This window comes from Zootoca vivipara, chromosome 9 (genome assembly GCF_965207765.1).
Source record: "Zootoca vivipara chromosome 9, rZooViv2.hap1.1, whole genome shotgun sequence".
NCBI lineage: Eukaryota > Metazoa > Chordata > Lepidosauria > Squamata > Lacertidae > Zootoca > Zootoca vivipara.
The window spans coordinates 59,319,163-59,339,412 of NC_142592.1; the positions used below are offsets into that span (position 1 = coordinate 59,319,163).

General features: G+C 45.6%; 1 protein-coding gene across 4 annotated transcripts in view; it reads left to right on the forward strand.

Moving 5' to 3' along the window:
- The window catches only part of PDE3A (phosphodiesterase 3A), a 263,891-nt gene that overhangs the window by 121,784 nt on the left and 121,857 nt on the right, over positions 1–20,250 (forward strand). Inside the window, exon 1 of one of the 4 annotated variants that reach the window (XM_035127085.3) lies at positions 7,879–8,019. The exons of the other annotated variants lie outside the window; for them this stretch is intronic. The gene's annotated coding sequence lies outside the window, so the exon portion shown is untranslated. Of the gene's footprint in view, positions 1–7,878; positions 8,020–20,250 lie in introns of those variants that run through there. 4 annotated transcript variants of the gene reach the window in all.

Below are 20,250 nucleotides of genomic sequence, written 5' to 3' on the forward strand. Positions count from 1 at the left end.
TACATGAAAAGTCTTTTCTCTTCTCTTGGTAACTCTTCACCTATTATACCTAGTAAAAAGGATTCTGGTATGTATTTTTAAACATTTTCTTTAGTTCATTATATATCATTTCCCAGAAAGCCTTTACCAATGTACATGTCCACCACATATGGTAAAAGGTAGCCTCCTTCTCTTTACATTAGCAATATGCAAGGATTGAACCTGCAACCTTGCCGTTAGCAGCACCACGCTCTAACCAAGTGAGTTATCCAGGCGTGTTTTCATCTGTGCCATAGAAAACCTTCGTGGGTACTGAGAGCTGGAGGTCTGACTGGGAAGTCAGAGATCAGGATTCAGAGCAAGCTGGGACTGGGAGTCATTGCCAAAGAAGCTTATAATTGCCGAGGCAAAATCTCCCACCTTGCTCCCTTCCTGTCAAGGAGAACAAATGGCCAACCATTGGTGACTGGAGTTGCCATTTATTCCACAGGCCCCTCCCACTTCTGAGCATTTCGTAGCAGGCTGTGCCATTGTTCTGCGTCATGATGTCGTGTTTCTTAGAGGCTGGAGGAGGAGGAGAAAGTGGCTGAGCATCTCCTTTGCATGCCAAAGCCCCTAGGTTCCATCCCTGGTAGGTCCAGGTAGGGCTGGGAGAGAACCTGTCTGAAAACCTGGAGAGCTGCTGCCAGTCAGTGCAGGCACCACTGGGCGAGATGGACCAGTAGTCTGAAGCTTCCTATGTTTCCAGGAGCCCCGTTTCTGCATTGAGACAGGAGAAACAGGAATGGGTGTGACTAAATAAGGTAAGCCGGAAGGACCAAACTGGCATTTGTTGAAATGATTCAAAAGTTCTCGAGAACTTTTAGATAGTTCGAGGATGCAACAAATGCAAGTTCTCTTAGGAGGACTTTTGGATTAGGCCTAATTCAAGCACACTCTGGTAGTGCGGAAGACACTGCAGGGAAAGGCACTTCAAATGCCCACTAGCGGCAGAGGTAAACAGGGTGTAAGATTTGGGAGAACCCCACATTTATTTAATTTCCCCGGGACAGTGAACTCACATGCCTGTGATTCATCTGAGCATTTTTTAATGAGCAGGTACCTTGCCAATAAATAAAGAAATACCCGTTACAGGTTTTATGGTGTCTTGACATTGTATTAATCATCTTGAGCATCAGGGATGGCTCAGGTTGGAAATTAAAATGAACGGGCATCTCTCTTCCGCTGGGAATACCAGCTTGAGGCTTGTTTTTTTTTTTTAAAGAAACCTCCTAGCTTATTCCCTAAAATGGGCTTGATCGGCTTGTTGTCAGACCCTCTAAGTGTCCCTGGACCTGGATTTACAGAAGCCATCCCACTTTTGATCCCACTTTTCGGTCGGACGTCCCAGTTTTCATCAGAGAAACGTTGGAAGGTGTAATATACTCGGAGTCCTGTAGTGACTTCATCCAAGCTTAGTACATAACAGAAGGTATGGAGTTATGTGGCCCCTGAGCCAAGGAGATAAGTAACTGTACAACCTTGAGAAGACATCTGAAGGCAGCCTTGTAAAGAAGTTTTTTTTTAAAAAAAGTTTAATGTTTTATTGTGCTTTTATATAGGTTGGAAGCTGCCCTGAGTGGCTGGGGCAACCCAGTCAGATGGGTGAAGTATAAATAAAATAATAATGATAATGATGCAATTGTTGTTGTTTTAGTCGTTTAGTCGTGTCCGACTCTTCGTGACCCCATGGACCATAGCACGCCAGGCACTCCTGTCTTGCACTGCCTCCCGCAGTTTGGTCAAACTCATGTTCGTAGCTTCGAGAACACTGTCCAACCATCTTGTCCTCTGTCGTCCCCTTCTCCTAGTGCCCTCAATCTTTCCCAACATCAGCAATAGGACGTCCCTATTTTCATTGGAGAAATGTTGCAAGGTATGTGTTGTTACTTTTGAGCAGGCAGGAAGCCTTGCAAGTTGAAATGCCCCGCACCCCACCCCAGCGTTTCCAGGAGCCTAGGAAGCTGCCTTATGCAGCAGAATCAGACTTTTGGTCCATTTCCTCCTTTATGCAGCAGAATCAGACTTTTGGTCCATTTCTTCCTTTATGGTTTTTGAATTGGGCCTTTTTAAAAAGGAGCCTGCATTTAAAATTTTAAACGTAAATTGTATTTTAACCTGTATTTTAACTAATTGTTTTTCTTTCTTTATGTCTTGTTGTAATTTTACTGGTGTCAGCCGCCCTGAGCCCGGTTTCGACTGGGGAGGGTGGGGTATTAATAATAATAATAATAATAATAATAATAATAATAATAATCTAGCTCAGAATTGCCAGCACTGGCTGGCAGCAGCTTTCCAGGGTTTCAACCAGGCTTCCCTCCAAGCCCTACCTGGGAGATACTGGGGATTGAATATGAGATTCTGTACTGCTGATACAAAACATGGACTGCACCAACAGGGCATGGTTCTGTCCTCCATAAGTGGCAAATGGTCCCATACCTTCAAAGGAACATTCAGGGGACTGACGCCCCTCCCCTATCATCTGCTGCCTAAGGCAGTTACCTCGTTTTGTCCAATGGCAGCAAAAACGGTGCTTGATGTGATCCAGACATTCTGTCTCTTATGGTAGATGCATACCTGCCAAGTTGCTGTCAGAGAAATAAGGGACCGGGCGGAAATAGCAGACCGGAAGTAGCGCTGCCGCCATTTTGGAACTGGGCGGAGCATGCTCGGACGTGACTTTTGATGCTGCTTTGCCCAGTTCCAAAATGGCCACCGCGCCAGAAGTCGCACTGCAGCCATTTTGGAACTGGGCAGAGCAGCATCAAAAGTCGCTTCTGAGCATGCTCCGCCCAGTTCCAAAATGGCCACCGCGCCAGAATAAACGGGAAAAAACCAAAAAAATCCGTTTTTTCAGCTAGGAGCAGCTGGAAAAATGGGGATTTCCCGGGGAAAACGGGAGACTTGGCAGCTATGTAGATGTGTCATGCCCAATGCATGTAAGTTGTGAAGACTGCAGGTGCAAAAGCCAGCCCCTCATTTTGCATTCTGGCTGTGTTGTGCTTAAGAAACGCACGCACACACAACTGAAGAAGTTGTTTCCTCGTCATAACAAAGGAGGAAGCCGTTAGAACAAAGGAGTCTGTTATTACTGAAGGGGATGTTTCATTGTAGAAAATCGGTATTAAATTACACGGGCAGCTAATCGTTGCAGAGTGCTTTATAATAGCTGCGAAAGTTTGCAGCTTCAGAAGTGACGATCAATGCGTACAGCCAAATGCTGTGAATTTAAGAGCCTGATAGTCAATTCAGGACTGTGTTAATACTGCACAGTATTCTACTACCCGGTCTCTTTATGGAGTTCCAATGAACCCAAAATTTTCTTGTATTATTTGCATTTTTTGTGAAGTCTGGAGAAGCCCTCAACCACCACTTCTCCCCCCTTGGACTACTGATGTCATTCAGGGTTCTTAAGTTTTGTTCTTTGAAGGTCTTTTTTATCCCGACGCATCTGCAGCCGGAGTGTGACAGGACACTTACGGTAGTTGCATAGTGACCTCTGTTAGAATCATAGAATTGTAGAGCTGGAAGGGGGACCCCCAAACCGGCATGACCAGGGATGGTGCAAGTTGCAGTTCAGGAATATCTGGGGAGCTCCAGATTCCTCACTCCTATTGTAGACAGGACTGAGACGGATAGACCAGTGATTTGGCGGAGAACAAGGCACCTTCCTATGTCCCTCTCAAGCGATAGTAGGATGGAGGTGGAAAGTGGTGCACTTGCAACCTGATCCATGCTTGGACACTTCATCTGAGCGCAACCCGCAAGCCTGGAAGTGGAGCCTTGCGTATTCTCAGCTTCTCTCCTTTGAGTGTCCTAGGCAGACTGCAAAGTGGAGTTCTGCAGAGTTCAGGAACCACATGTTGAATCTGAACAGCAAGGGCTGTGTTCGGTCTGGTGGGTCACGCCACATTAAAAAAAGGTAAAGGTAAAGGAGCCCCAGACAGTTAAGTCCAGTTGCAGATGACTCTGGGGTTGCGGCGCTTTACAGGCCAAGGGAGCCAGCGTTTGTCCGCAGACAGTTTTTCCGGGTCATGTGGCCAGCATGACTAAGCCGCTTCTGGTGAACCAGAGCAGCGCCCGGAAACGCCGTTTACCTTCCTGCCGGAGTGGTACCTATTTACTTGCACTTTTGGGCGTGTTTTCGAACTGCTAGGTAGGCAGGAGCTGGGACAGAGCAACAGGAGCTCACCCTGTCACGGGGATTCAAACCGCCAACCTTCTGATCGGCAAACCCAAGAGGCTCAGTGGTTTAGACCACAGTGCCACCTGCGTCCCTTTCATGCTGCATTAGAAGCTACTAAACCATGATGAATGACCTTGAAGATCAGGGGATTTTTTAAAGGGTGTTTCCTCTCTGTGAGGGCAAGTAACGATTGAATTTGGACTTGTTATTAAAGGTTTGGTGTATGGACCCTCTGGAGCTAAAGAGCGAGGAGGTGCTTGTGCTGCATAATGTTTTGTGGACTGTGGAAGAGTTGAAATAAATATATTCATGATACATCCTCTTGGGTGCGCAAAACAGAGTTCTGTTGGGTCACTAAAATCACCTTATTAAACTTCCCCTGCTAACTTTGAAGTTAGATCGCAATTAGTTACTGTGACCAAAGGGGAAATTAAAAAAGGAGACAGAGAAGCAGAAACCAGAATTGGAGCCGCCAGCCTGCACATCTTCATGGAAGAATAAAAAAAGCTGTGTTTGTAATTATTTCTGCAGCGTGGGACCACTGGCTGATTCTCGGTGGCGGGTCATTTAGAGCAAAGGAGCACGGCTGCTGAGTCCATCTATGTGTTGTGAGCTTAGCAAAACCACCCTTCAAAGGCAAGCTTTTACTGTACCGACTCAAGATTTCTTAACAATGGCTTTTCTCCCCACCCCTGTGGGGCTGGAGAGATGGGGTGGGGGTGGGAGTGGGTGCCTGAATTGCTAAATCGATTATCTTTCCAGCCATGCAATAACCCTCACCATCACATTGCACTTTAGTGAGGTTCATAAAATTAAGCGGCTGTTTTCATCCCAGCAATGAGCACCCCAAATATCTCAGAAAGTGCGCTTAGTCCAAGGGTCCCAAAGCTGTGGTGTCCAAATGGCTGGACTTTACTTAGCACTTTTCCCTCCGAATCAGAATTTTGTTATTCTGGTTCAGTGTACAAGCCTCGACTGTGGCAAGCTATGGGGAGCGCCAATGTGTTACGGAGAGAAATGCCAAACACGAGGAGGGAGAGAGAGAGATTGTCCTTTGTTCCTGTACCTGCTAACCATGATTTGGAGGGTTGGTTGATGTACCTGCTAGCCATGGTTTATTTGGCCATGAGTCTGCTAACCATGGTTTCCTCATAGTATTGATTGAATTAATAGATGCATGCAGATGCTATTATCAAGAAGGTGTTCTCAATTTATGTTGGAGAGGGCTGCAACTCAATGGTTTGCTAGGTGGCATTTTGCTCTTTGTGTGTGTGCTTTTTATTATTATTAAAACAACCATGTGAACAAGTCTTTTCTCAGTACAGTACAGGTCCAGGAAGCATCAGAGCACATTTGATTTTCAGATCACTGCAGGCAGCCACTGGAATTGAAAAGCGACATCTGCGATTTTGGCAGGTTCCTCCGTTCTGTGAGAAGTATTCTTTTTCGAAAATGTGACAGAACTGTAATTCTGGATTACTTTAATTACTAGGCACATGATTGAATGCTTTTGCAAAAGAAAAGAGAGAAAAAGTGAGCCTTCTGAGACCTGCCATATTAAATGTTTCTTTACTGTGTAGCTTCTGGATATGCAATTACTGGCGAGTCGCATTTCTTATTAAACGCAAACACACGCACAGAATATGTGCTGCTGCTGCTGTTTGAAATAAATACCTTTGCAAAAGAGCTCTGTTTTAGTGGGGAAAAATCCAAGCCGTCTGTGCTTATATTGCTCTTGGTATAAGCCACGTGACTCCTTTGTCCTTATATTTTACTTCTGTTTGTTCTTGTGTTCATTTGCAGTGGCTACGAGCTAGCCAAGTATGGGCACGCAGGGCACTTGAAAAAAAAATCCCTTCAGCAGCTGCTACTGCTGAGGAAGAACCGTACATGAATCAAGCTGTCTGGTTATCTGTTTTTGTGTTAATAAGACCAGCAAAACTCAAGAAGCCCACTGTCCCCTCCCAATCTTGTTCAGAGGACTGTTCCAGATTATCGGTTCCGAATTCCTTACGCCAGAGACTCAACATTATTGAATTTTGCTGAGAACTCCCATCCAGAAGAAGACCTCAGGCCTATCCATCCCTGGCACCTGCTTCTGTTTTACCTCACAGTTATGTCTTTAACCACTTCAACTCCTGTAGGTGCCTTAGCGGTTGCCACAACTCCCAGGAGAATCACCTTCTCAGGAGGCAGTGAGACTAGGAATATCCAGTTTGGCTTAGTGGTTAGGGTGTCGGACGAGGACTTGGGATTTCAGGGTTCAGTTCTTCTGCCGTGAAGTTTCCTGGATGGCCTTGGGTCAGTGACTGTCTCACAGCCTACCTCCTCACAGGGTTGTTTTGAGGGTAAAACGGGGGTGGGGAAGAGAACCATGGTACGCCATCTTATACTCCTTGGAGGAAAGGTGGGTTGGTTATTGGCATCCGTCTGTCTCAGGAGACAGTGGAAGACTGCACCTTTGTGGATGAAGTCAAACTGTTAGAAGGTTGCAGCGCCTGCTGTGGCTGTAGAGACCCATATGAGAGAGAGAGACTGGGCTTTTTTTTCAGCTAGAACTTGCTGGAACTCAGTTTTGGCACCTCTCAGGTGGACACTATTGCCATTATAAGAGAGCAAGGAAGGCGTTCATGGTGAGTTCTGGCGCCTCTTTTTCTAGAAAAATAACACTGGAAAGAAATGTGGTTTTTTTTGCATCTGGGGCAGTTCTTAGTGGAGCTGTGTAAATGTTTCTTACTTCCCCCATTCTTACACAAAGAGGGCTCCTTCATCCTCTTCTCATCCCACATGGAGAACCTATTCCCTGTTGTGGACGCGGGTGGCACTGTGGTCTAAACCACTGAGCCTCTTGGGCTTGCTGATCAGAAGGTCGGTGGTTCAAATCCCCGTGACGGGGTGAGCTCCCGTTGCTCTGTCCCAGCTCCTGCCAACTTAGCAGTTCGAAAGCACATCTCAGCAAGAAGGGCTGAGAATATTTTTTTCGGCCCTTCTTCCGAGGGGTTCTGCTCCCTGTCTGCCATCTCACAGGGCCCCTCCCCTGGGCCTGACTCCTCCAACTCCTGATCTCTTTTCTATTCATTCTCCTCATCTCACCCCTCCCACCAATATATTTCCACGGGGCTCATGACCCCATAGTCCCATCTGCCTATATTTGCTATGGGGTTAATTTTCTGTAGTTCTTGCAATTGGCAAACCCTGTTTGTTCTACTGCTTGCTCCACGAATGCATGCAGATTGGAAATGTGTGTGTGGTGTTTGTTGTTGTTGTTGTTACTGCGTTACGCATTTTTGTGTTCTTATGTTGTAAACCGCCCTGCGACCCTCAGATGAAATTCAGTGTAAATAAGTGAATGAATAAGCCAGTGGCAAGATGAAAAAGGAGCCCCAGGCAGAAAATATAGTGAAATAAACAGTAGTGGAAACAAATTGTGTTGGAGCTGATACGGCTAGGAAGCGTAGGATCGCAAGAGAGCTGCTTTACGGAGAATCAGACCATTAATCCAGTGTTGTCTTAACTGTCTGCCAGCAGCTGTCCACGGTTCTAGGCGGTTCTCCCAGGAAATGTTGGGGATTGAACCTTATCACTGAATCACAGCCCTTCAGCCAAAGGGGATCCTCAGTCGAGAGCTGATCTGGAAGCACCCTTTGAGTATCTGTGGCCTGATAAGACACACTCACTCAAAGGCATTTGCGTCAACAGACGCAGGAGGAAAGGGCGGAGAAGAGATTGAACTCTCCCCAAGTCCCTGGTGCTGTGGACGAAGGAGCTATGGGAAGATCCCGGGACAGACTTTGGAACCCGACACTCCTGGAAATGTGAGTCCTGAGCATAAATTTTCTGAATCCCTTCTGGGGCTCAAATGTCTGTTGGGTGTCAAGTAGGAGATGAAAAGCCGATTGTAATGCCTCCAAACCAGTCAGTCAGGACTCAGGAAGTTCACCAGATGATTGGATAGTGAGAATGGCTGGCTGAGCGCAGCTGTAATTCATACTTGCATTTCTCCTTCCCTGCTTTCTCCTTATTGGCCTGGAAATATTGGCCTTGGAAGCTCCAAGAGAAACAGGATCTTCCTCTTGCAGAGCTGAGCTTGCATCATTCAACCTCCTTTTGCCCTGCGAGAGTTTGCTTGCGGGTGACGTAGCGAGGAGAAAAATGTGGATGTGCCGTTCTTCAAAACCTCGCTCCTGGCTTGTGAGCCAAGCCTGCACAAAAGGCTCAGAGGATGTGTTCAGGCTTATATATTCACAGGTGCATCGGCGGCAGCCAGAAGCACTCGGCGTAACCTTGGCGTCCTTTGACACATTGCAAACGCCTCTTGACTCTTTTCTCTCCCTGCCCGCCTGCCCCTCCCACTCTGCACCAGAGGAGAGTCGGAGGAAGAAAAATAATGCCTATGCTGGAAAGTTGTGAATTTCTTCTCCAGAAATGTTCCTGTGCTGCCTTCTCCCTCCCCCCCCCCTCTCAGCTATACCATTTCCTTCATTTTGTGTGGATTGGGTTGTCTCCAACTAATTTATCTTCCGATTAGACCCACTGAAGTTGGTGAACCTGAGTTCATGCGCTTTCACTTCTGTGGGTCTACGCTGCATAGGATTAACACTGAATGCAAGCCAAAGTCTGGAGCACGAGGATGGTTCCTTCTTCCTGTTCTTCTTTTGCAGAAAATACATCTCTTTTTTTTAGTAACACCCGTACGCATTTTGCATTGCAAATGTCCTGTGTCAGACCCTGCACTGTGGTGGACTGTGAAGAAACACCTGCTGGAGAAGAGAAACCAAATTCTCTCACCAGGATTGCCACGAACCGATTTCATCTTCTGAGAAGAAGATGGTTGATGTATTTTGGGAGTGAAGTTGCATAGTGGCAAGAACACATGCTTTTCATGCAAGAGGTCCCAGATTCAATATCTGACACCTCCAGCTTTGCCACTGTGCAAAGAGCCATCCATGCAATGCCTTTCATACCTATCGGAAGGAAGCAGGCGCTTGTTTCATTACCAATATTCAACGTTCTGAATTGGAAAAAGGAGCATGGCTGTTGACATTTGCACTTGCTTTGCATTTTGCATTGGATCTGGGCTGATCTCCAAGTGGCATAAAAAAGGGCGTCTAAGGGTGCTTCCAAGGGACCTAGGTGGCGCTGTGGGTTAAACCACTGAGCCTAGGGCTTGCTGATCAGAAGGCTTGCTGATCCCTGTGACAGGGTGAGCTCCCGTTGCTTGGTCCCTGCTCCTGCCAACCTAGCAGTTCGAAAGCACATCAAAAATGCAAGTAGATAAATAGGAACCGCTACAGCGGGAAGGTAAACGGCGTTTCCATGTGCTGCTCTGGTTTGCCAGAAGCGGCTTTGTCATGCTGGCCACATGACCTGGAAGCTGTACGCCGGCTCCCTCGGCCAATAATGCGAGATGAGCGTGCAACCCCAGAGTCGGTCACGACTGGACCTAATGGTCAGGGGTTCCTTTACCTTTAAGGGTGCTTCTAGACAGACTGATTATTCGCACAAAATTTGGTTGCTATCGCGTACGCCCTATTTTTGGGGGGGGGTCATTATCTGTCAGGAATGCTGGCGGCTACCCTCGAGTAACGATGCTCCACACTGTCGTGTCTTTAAGGCTTTTATTGGCGCATACTTATTTACAGTGCAAGAGATAAGAGAAACATGACTGTTCAGTCTTCATCAGAATCTCGCAATGGCGCTTTTCAGCTACACATCCAGCAAAGTAGTTTGGGGACCCCAAAGCGCCGCCCCTTGCTCTTATGGGAGCTGGCACACCTCAAATCAGGCATTGGGGAAAATGGGTGCCTGTCCGATGCTCCGCCGCTGCCCATTTCCTGTATAGGAGCTCTAGGCTGCAGTCATAGCTCTTGGATGCTGCCAGAGCCTTGTACAGACTTGCTCACTTCCTCCTGCTCTTCACTGGACCCGCTGCTGGAGCTCTGACTGGTTGAGGAGCTGGACTTTAGGATGGGGGGCTGTTCTCTGTAACTCCGCTCCCTTACATTATCCTGTAAGAAAAGCAGTGAGAATTTTCATTGCAAAATAGCAAACACTAGCTGGCAATGTCGCATAACCCCCATGTGCACGTATCAGGATGAATGCTCAGTAAACTGGCCACACTGTATAACCTCCATGCATGTTTTCTGCAAACATGTCAGCATGACTGCTCAATAAATAGCCAATCTGGTGGGGGGGGGGAAGGGGAGATTCAATTCAATTTGCATTTAAAGGCAGACTTACCTAGATTGCACGGTCCAAGCAATATGCAGACTGCGATGCAGCCATCCTTCAAAATTCACCCTTCCCCAAATTTTCCAGTGCAGTTCTGAGGCCAAGGAAGGTGTTTAAAAATGCATATACAAGGGCGAAATGTGCGTTAAAATGTATACCTGAAAATAACATTCAGAAATTAGTTTGCAAAAGTGTGTATGTCAGGCAAAATTGCATGAAGAAATGTGTACAATTAGGAGAAATTCACCCCAAAAATATGATTTTTGTGAGGGTTTTTTTTTAAAAAAATCACAAACGGATGTAGAGAACTGAATTTAAAACTGGGAAAATGAGCAATTGAGAGAAACCAAGATTGACCAACTTGCCCATTGCTTATACCCATGGCTTGATAAAGCCCACTTGATCACAAATGTTTGCATCAGTGTACACATCAAGGTATTGCATAAATTCAAGAACTCGAGAGCCTTTTCCCAGTTGTATAGCTTGCAAGCTGTGGCCCAGCAGTGGAACTTCCTCCAGTGTTTCTTCCCTGATAGCAGTTAAGCTACTTGACCTAAAGTGACTTAATACTGGTGGTTTTGCATAAGCGTTGTACGTCGTTGGCTTCCTGCGGTGGAAACCACAGTGATCTCGGAAATGCGTAAATGCAAACTTAGGCGGGGTTCCTCCTCCTCCGAATGGTGTGTGTTTGGTAGATAGGATGATGTCTTGCAGGGTCATGAGGAGTGAAGCACTCCTTCTGAACTATCAGTACTTGCACACAGATGCTAACGAAACCACGGCAGGCCGTCATGAAATCATAATCCAAACACTGCATCTGTTGGGGAAACAGTTTTCTCTTTACATAATATGCTGGAGACAGTTTTCTAGTAACACTTCTTTATTAAAGCAAACAAGATTGAGCTCTGAGGAGAGGAAAGCTTCATTTATAGGGACAGGGGACTAGCTAGAAAGGGATACATTTTGGAGGGAACAATATCAGGCAATCACAGTGCTTCCTTTTGGAGGAAACCAATAAGAGAGAGGATCCAAATACAGCAGCTTAAATGAACCAATAGTAGCTGTACCTTCTGGAACCAAAAGGCAGTTACTTTACCCTAATGCAAATACAGACAATAGTAATACAGATATAAAATCCTTTGAATCAATACACAACCACCACCATCATTTTATTTGTATGCTGCCTTTCCACACTTAAAAACAATGCTCAAGGCGGCTTACAACATGGCAAGATTTACATAATTACAACAGCCATAAACAATAAATAAACCACATCAAAAAATACACAACCAAATGGAAAACAATTTCCACATAAATCTAAATCTAAAACTAAGAATACAGCATTAATATCACAGTTTAAAATGACATAGGTATAAAATAACAGCAATCGAAAAAAGCAAAAAACAAAAACGGAGCCCTCGCTGCCCAGCAGTAGCAGCTCCTGTATGGAGCCTTTGAGGCCCCCACCCTAGGCCAGGTGGTGAGTAGCAGGACTGGGGCAATATTTCTCAGATGGGGGTTTACACCTCCCTAATCCACTGTCCAATTTTGCTGAAAGCAAAGCATCCTGCCCAGGTCAAATAATATATATGCATATGCCAGAATTTTTGATGGAAACAAATTATTAAATTTGTATACTCTATACCTGTAGTTCTCAGGGTGGATACAAAATAAAATCCTAATCTCAAAACACAAAATACCTAGCAAAAATGAAAATGAAATCAACCAAATAATTCCCCCCCCCAACACATTTTAAAATGGCATTGGATGTCAATCAGCCAAAGGCCTGGTTAAAGAGGAACGTTTTTGCCTGACGCTTAAAGGTGTATTATGAAGACGGCAGGCGAGCCTTCCTGGGGAGAGCATTCCACAGACGGGGAGCCACTGCAGAAAAGGCCCGTTCTCATTTTAAAACCAAAAGCGTTAGTGAAGTCTTCAGATGTGTCTTCCGTGCTGCATCGGTTAAGAAGACAAGAATATAATTTGCCCTCTGTGCCAGATTCATGGAGGATGAGGCTACAGGCCAGAATGGTTATGTTCCAAACTACCAAGATGCCTCTGAGCACCAGTTTCTGGGAATCATGGGAAGTGAGAGAGCTATTCCACTCCAGTTCAGCTCGTGCATTTCGCAAAATGGTACGTCCTAGATCAGTTTACAATATCAAAAGTAAGTTCTGCTCAGAATACCGTAGTTGGTCTTGAATTTGGCTGGATATATTTGGTGTGTGTTGTTGTCATGTGGTATAGCAAAGGTGGGCACAAGCAGGCATTATTTAGTAAAAACTCAGCTCAGCTTTGACAGTTTGCACGAGGCGACATTATTTCCTTCATTGCTGTGTGACTCAACTGCCTCTCACTGATTTGCTTTCCCTTTGCCATGCTTTGTAAATTCTTCGTATCATTTCCCCATCCTCTGCCGTGCTCTTTTTGCTTATATCTCTTGAGTGTACAACCTGTGGATTTTTTCTTTGGTTTGTTTGTTTCTGCATAGCGCTTAAGACGTTTGTAAGCACCAGGACTTAATCCTGACTAACTTTAGCTGGATTGTGTGTGCGTGTTCAGGGGTGGGGAGGCATGATTATAACTGCAACCAGGGTGCACAATTATTCAGGATTTTAATGCATTGCAGTTCTGTGTTGTTTTTTTGAGAACGCTGGATTTGCCTGATGCTCTCTGGAAGTCCTTTGCACAGAGTGATGAGATTATGTAGCCCACATTGCTTACGGCAACTGGCGAAGATCTAAGGGAAAGCCATGGGGGGGGACACACACACACACAAAACAAATGAGCATTTAAATTTGCTCTCCAGGAGAAAACTGCACTCTCCTTTAAAATGTGCTGGCCCCCAAAGAAAAGTGCTTCGTCGGGTTCTTCCGGAAGTTGCTGTATTTTATTTAGTTTTACATCGTTTGTGTTCTCGGTGGCTGAGACCAGAACTGCACGTACTGAACTCCTCCCAAAACCCATGTGTGCTCCCAGCTGTAGGTCTTTTGGTTGGTTACAGCCGCAAAACGGCAGCAGCAGCCCTTTTTAGTGGCTTTGCTTGTGAAGCAATAAAGCCTTCTGTATTTTCTCTGCAAGGGGGGGGTAGTGTTTGTTTTGGAGGAGCTGTGGCAGGGGCATGACCCAGTTGGAGACCACCCCTTTGGGGACGCCACGTGATCTGAGGCTTGTCTCTCTTCTGCAGCTTGGCAGCCTCTACCACCTTGAGAGAGACTTTCGAGCTGTGGGCTATTCGCTTAGCAGGCTCTTGGAAGAGGACCAGGTCCCAAGCTGTGGTCTGTTCCGAGAATGGTGTGCATGTTGCAGGGACGAGGCAGGCAATTTATTGTTTGGTGTTTTAAGGAGAAACAACCTTTACTCGCACTTCTCGAAACAACGTGCCCTTCGAAACACACCGTCCTTTTAAAATCCACGCTCCTCCGAATTTTGCAATGCTGCTCTCCAGCTGGATAATGTGCACGAAAATGTGTATAAAAATTATATCTGGGGACCTTTAATGCGACTATTGAAGCATTGTTCCCCTAAAATTCGATTTGATTGTCCCCACTTTTCCCCATCATGCATTTCCCCGCAACTTCAGGTGGCCACCAGCGGAAGAACAGCTGTTCTAAAGCATGAAAAATCTGAACGTCTTAACTTACGCTGGGAGGATTACAAATCTTGAATGTGATCGTGGCAATACGTTATCGAAAGGCCTATTTTTAGTTGACAAGAGATGGTCAAAAATAGTTGAAATGGCTTTGAAATTACTGTACATCATCAGCTGAATATGCTTGGCGGAAGAGGCAGGTGTGGTTGTTTTGTTGTTCTGCATTCTTAAATGGATGTATGTACCCTGCTATTGTCACATGCCAGCTTCAGTGACAGGGACAAAAATTGGCGACAAAAGCACTTGAATTTAAGGGCTTTGCAGCAGGGCCCACTCTGGCTTCTGGTGGTACAAAGAGAAGGCGCCGTTTAGAGGACACAGAGATGTGGCATTGAGGGAAATAGATTCAAATCCTTGTTCGCGCCTGGGTCATTTGGAAAGGGGCTGCTGAGTTGTGTTTCCTGAACTCAGCTCCTCATTCTGTGTCGAAGTGGCCTGCCCTGCAAGGTTGTAGTGAAGGCAGTCAATGGAGGAGAGACAACTTTGCACATTAGAAGAATTTGTTACTGGAGCCACCCCTGATCTATAGGAAATCACTTTCATTGAGCAATGAGTGCTACAGGAATCTCTACAATGTGCATAACTTTATAAATCTGTATCATGCAGCCTGATGTATTGCAAAAGTACATATAAGGATCATTTCCTCCTCATTGGCTTCACCTAAAGCACATTGAACATCCAAGTGACCTCTTCAAAGGAGAACACTTCGCCAATCGCACAATGGAGATCTCCCCTGCTGTTGGAATTTTGTGGTGTGTTTTCCTAAACCAACATTTATTTAAGTGAAATTTTGAATGAGGGAAGACCAAACAACTCTACAGGCAACCTAATATGAAGATATTAAAAATACAATGTGGTGCCGAAACACAAAAACAGCAAGCTACCATCCAATTAAAAGGGGGGGGAAGGGAAAGGTGCTTTTCAATTATGCCTTTGCTTAGAAAATGGTAAAGGGACCCCTGACCATTAGGTCCAGTCGTGACCGACTCTGGCGTTGTGCGCTCATCTCGCATTATTGGCCGAGGGAGCTGGCGTACAGCTTCCGGGTCATGTGGCCAGTATGACAAAGCCGCTTCTGGCGAACCAGAGCAGCACACGGAAAAGCCGTTTACCTTCCCGCTTGCCTATTTATCTACTTTATTTACCTATTTATCTACTTACCTATTTATCTACTTGCACTTTGACGTGCTTTTGAACTGCTAGGTTGTCAGGAGCTGGGACCGAGCAATGGGAGCTCACCCCGTCGCAGGGATTCGAACCTTAGATATTTATTTAGATATTTATTCCAAAAAGAAATGAACGGGGAGCTCTGTCTTTTCCTTAAGGTGGTTGTCTATTCCACCCAACCATGCCCCATGTTTTGTGGGACTTCTGGTTAAATTAGTCTTGCAGGAAAAATAATAAAGAGTTTTGTAGCACCTTAAACATTGAGGTTGATAATGGCATTATATTTCATGGATTACAGCCAACTTTTTTAGACACAGGAAGTGTTACCTTAAGTTACTAGTACTGGGGGGCAGGGAGGGGGTTGTGAACAGTGAGGTGAGAGGAAAAAAATACAGAGATGTACAGACCATACCTGCCAAGTCTCCCACTGAAAAATGCGGGATCAGCAGCGGTGCGGCACCGAAAGTTGCATAGAAGCAACTTCCGGGGCCGCTCTTCCCATGTGTGGGCACCGGAAATCGGGCAGAGCGGCACTGAAAGTCGCTTCTGGCCGCCGCCATGCAGCCACCACCAAGATGGCCACCGGGCATGCTTAGAAGTGACTTCTGGTGCTGCTCTGCCCGATTTCCGGTGCCCACACATGGGAAGAGCAGCACCCCAAATGGAGGCTCCCTGGCAGGTAGGAAATCCGGGGGATTTCCGGGATTTTTCTCCATTCAGGAGAACAGCGGGAAACGGATTAAAATCAGGGGGTTTCCCGCGAAAACGGGATACTTGGCAGCTAAGACAGAGGCAAGCACTTAATTAACAAGGGCAGTTCATAAAACGGTTGTCAATAGCACAGACATCCTGGCATTAGCAAGCCAGTGTAATATAGTAAACATCCTTTGCATCAGTTCAGTCCACCAGCAATAGCACAGAATCTCTTGCTGAATTGTAATTCAGTGGTTTAAGGCTGCCGGCTGCCTTTGAAGTTCCTTTGCTCCAGGATGACCTGGAGCAATCATAGTTCTGAAGCTTCATGGACTGAGGTTTGCTCAGGAACAAGTCTTTCTTTCACATGGAAAATGTGGACTGTGTCTTATGCATTCCATCTCATCCATTTCGTTTCGCCTCGGAAGGTGGCGGGCTCTCCTTTGCTGGAGGTTTTTAAACAGAGGTCGGATGTCCACCTGCCAGGAATTCTTTAGCTGCGATTCCTGCATTGCTAGAGGGTTCGATGAGATGGTCCTTGGTGGGGGGGGGGGTCCCTTCTGATTCTATGACGCGCTTCTTATAAAGCATCTCTGAGCAGTTTAATAACAGGAACATCAAGAATAAAAACATGCACACAACAATTTTGCACAAAGAAACCCAGAATGATGTCAGATATTTGAAAAGCAACAACCTGAGGCGATTTCATGTCTATAAAACCAGTGACCAAATTTGGAATGGGCACAAATTTTGTACTTGTTGAAAAATGGCATTTAGCAGGCTTCAGAAATTCAGTAAAGACATCCCTCTTCTGCAGAGCAGAGCAATCCCTCGGATGCATAAGGGGTGAGACAATCTTTTTAGCATTTAGGGTTAACATCCTCTGTACGGCTTTGAATATGATGTGCTTGCCCTTCCGTTCTTTCTTTCTTTCTTTCTTTCTTTCTTTCTTTCTTTCTTTCTTTCTTTCTTTCTTTCTTTCTTTCTTTCTTTCTCACTCCCCATCCTCCCTACTTCCCCCAGCCTCCCTCTCCCCCCCTTTCTCTCTCTCTCCCCCCCCTTCTCCTACGTTTCTTGGCTTGGTTCAGCTCCTCGTCTGTTGGAACTGTGACGTCAATGCCTCTCTGCGACTGACCCTCGTGGCAAACCTGCAGAACATTATACACTGTGAATAAAAACTTTCTTATTAGATCTTGCAGCTGGCTGCATACAGACATATGGCAGCGAGGAAGTTTTGGAAGAAAAGGCTCCGTCTGACAAAGAACCCAGTCTCTTCCATCAAGGTTTATCCTGGCACTTCTCTCTGTTTATGTTACAGGGTGCCAGGGGAATGGCTTCTTTCAGTTCTTCTCTTTCGTGCGCCTCCCCCCCCAGCCCCCCCCTGCTTCGTGCGCAGATACACTTATGCTTCATATAGTTGTTCAATCCTTGTCAGTTCTTACGTTGTGATGTAGGAGGGTTCTCCCCCCCCCTCGGAAGTCCTTTTTTAAAAATTTTAAAAAATACCTTTGTCCCTAGCCTTTCTCGGGAATTCAAAGAAACCAAAATAATAGTAAGAAATCAGGGCAGTTTTTAAATCGGTGGCTAAAATCAGGGCAGTTTTGAAAGGCTCAATTTGCCATCTTGATTCAAAACGGTGTCCGATCCACTTGTATCCAGAACTAGAAGAGAAGCCTGCTCCTTTATCTCAGGCACCCCTAATTTGATTATGATAGCTTAAGAGAGGTTGATCACCCAGTTTGGTGCGATATAGATTTTTTTTTTTGAGGGGGGAATGAGGAAGCAGCCATGGGACGGGGGGCTGGATTAGAACTGTGGAATGGATGGAAGACTTTCCCCTCCCCTCCTCCCACTGTGGTCACGATCAGATTATAGTCTCTCTTCCTTCACTTTTATTTAGCTTTGTGGGACAGCTTGGGGGGCGGTGTGTGATTCTGATCAGGAGTATTCAAAATTCATGTTGGGCAATCCTAAGGATTACTTGACCAAAGCACCTTCTCTGATCTCAGCAGCCCCTGCATGTTTGGTCCAGGTTGGAAGCCTACATACTGATCTCCAAAGTGTTCGTTTTGGTCCAAATTCAATTGCAGCTCTGGACTTAAATTTGCTTCCATTTGGATGACTGAATATACTTGTCAAGACAAACAGTATCTCTTTGAGGGAAGATTGTGCACTCCACCCACCCCCCGAGTGTACCAGCTTTCATATATTTTCCCATTTATTTATTTTTTAAAAAAATATATTATTCTAAATCTACAATCCAAGATGCAAGGCAAAAGACTGAATTAAATTGATTCACCAATATCAATTAGCAGATACTATACCACAGAATGACTGGTAATCTTTTCAGTGAATAGCCAAGCGATCCCATAAATGGATGAAAAGATGCTTTATGCTCCAACAGAAACACGGTCTAGTGTGTTCGTTCAATCATATTCACAATGTTCCAAAACAGCCCCAATAATTCCTCAGGAATTCTTAACATCACTTTAGCTGTAAGTATCACATATTATTTATTATTCTTTATTCAAAGCAGTGTGTGTGTGTGTGTGTGTGTGTGTGTGTGTGTGTGTGTGTGTTACCATTAAAAAAGGTAAAGGGGACCCCTGACCATCAGGTCCAGTCGTGACCGACTCTGGGGTTGCGCGCTCATCTCGCATTATTGGCCGAGGGAGCCGGCGTATAGCTTCCAGGTCATGTGGCCAGCATGACAAAGCCGCTTCTGGAAAACCAGAGCAGCACATGGAAATGCTGTTTACCTTTCCGCTGTAGCGGTTCCTATTTATCTACTTGCACTTTGACGTGCTTTCGAACTGCTAGGTTGGCAGGAGCTGGGACCAAGCAACGGGAGCTCACCCCGTCACAGGGATTCGAACCGCCGACCTTCTGATCAGCAAGCCCTAGGCTCAGTGGTTTAACCACAGCGCCACCTGGGTCCCATTACAATTCATCTAAAGAAAGGATGCCAGGGTGGTTTGCAAATGTCTTCTTAATGAGACTGAGTTCAGTACTGAAAGCCGCCAAGAGGGTGAAGACAAACAGGGCATTGATAATTTCTGACTCGTGTCTTCAGCTTGCAAGACTTAAGTATTTTGCAATAGCTTCCTTGATCACAGGCAGAGTACCTCTTGATTGTTGGGTGCTAGAAGGGAAAAGGGGGCATAGCTGTCAACCTCACACAACATACAAATCGTAATAACCTGCAAATCTGAAACTAAACTATAAGAAAGAAAAGCCAGAGACCGTTTTAGGTATGTCCAAAATGTCCACGATCACGCCAAACCCGGGAATGACCCAAAAACATCACAAAAAGGGGTGGGGGCAGAATGGGGTGCTTTTAGGCTTTTTCAAAGGTGTTTCAGGTATATCCGATTTCACTTAAAAGCATGGTGCCTTGGAGTGTAACCCCTGCGTCAGTTCGGAGCTGCCTGTACGGAATAGAAGCCATCAGATTCATCCTGTATCTTAGAGGCCTGTAGATTACGTGGTGTTGTTATTTCCCCCCACAAAGTAAGTAAATTCCAGATATTTTCATACCTAAAAGATAGGGTCATATCCCCCCCCAAAACCATTTCCATTGTTGTGTTGTAGAGATCTTGGGAGCTGCTAGCATCCGTGTCAGAAGTTCATTTTGGCAAAATGTCTTCATGATACCAGCCCACATATTAGAAGGGATAATGGACTAGAAATTTGAATAGGTGTTTTAATAACTTTTGGTACCTCCTGCTAAAGTTCATTCTGAAAGTGTGTCCCAGAGGAAAAAGTTTGAGAACCACTTCATTCAGACTTCTGTTTGTGAATTTTTATTTTCATCTCTCTCTTTCTTTCTCTATCCATCCGTCCATCCCCTTTCCTTCAGTCGTGGATCTCAAGGTGGCACATACATGATTCTCAAGTGTCCTCTTTTCCAGGCACTGACCAGTCCCAAATCCGCTTTACTTTCAGCAACATGGTGTGGCCTTTAGGGCAGGGTGATATATCAATATATTGTCCAAAACCTGTTTGAAGTCCATATCCTTATATTGGTTTCATAACTTTTGACCTGGCAATATAGTGTGAATCATGGGGTGTGTGAGAGAGGGAGGGAGGGAGGGAGGGAGGGAGGGAGGGAGGGAGGGAGGGAGGGAGCGCTATACAAAAATCACAAGGTGGGGAAAAACATCTATGAAGACAGCCAGTGCCTCTACATAGCTCCATCCTTATTTCAGACATTGTAATATTTCAGTATATTCCGATGTTTAGCTGGTGATATATCACAATATTGAGAACCAGATATCGCCCAGCCCTTGTGGCCTATTGTAGC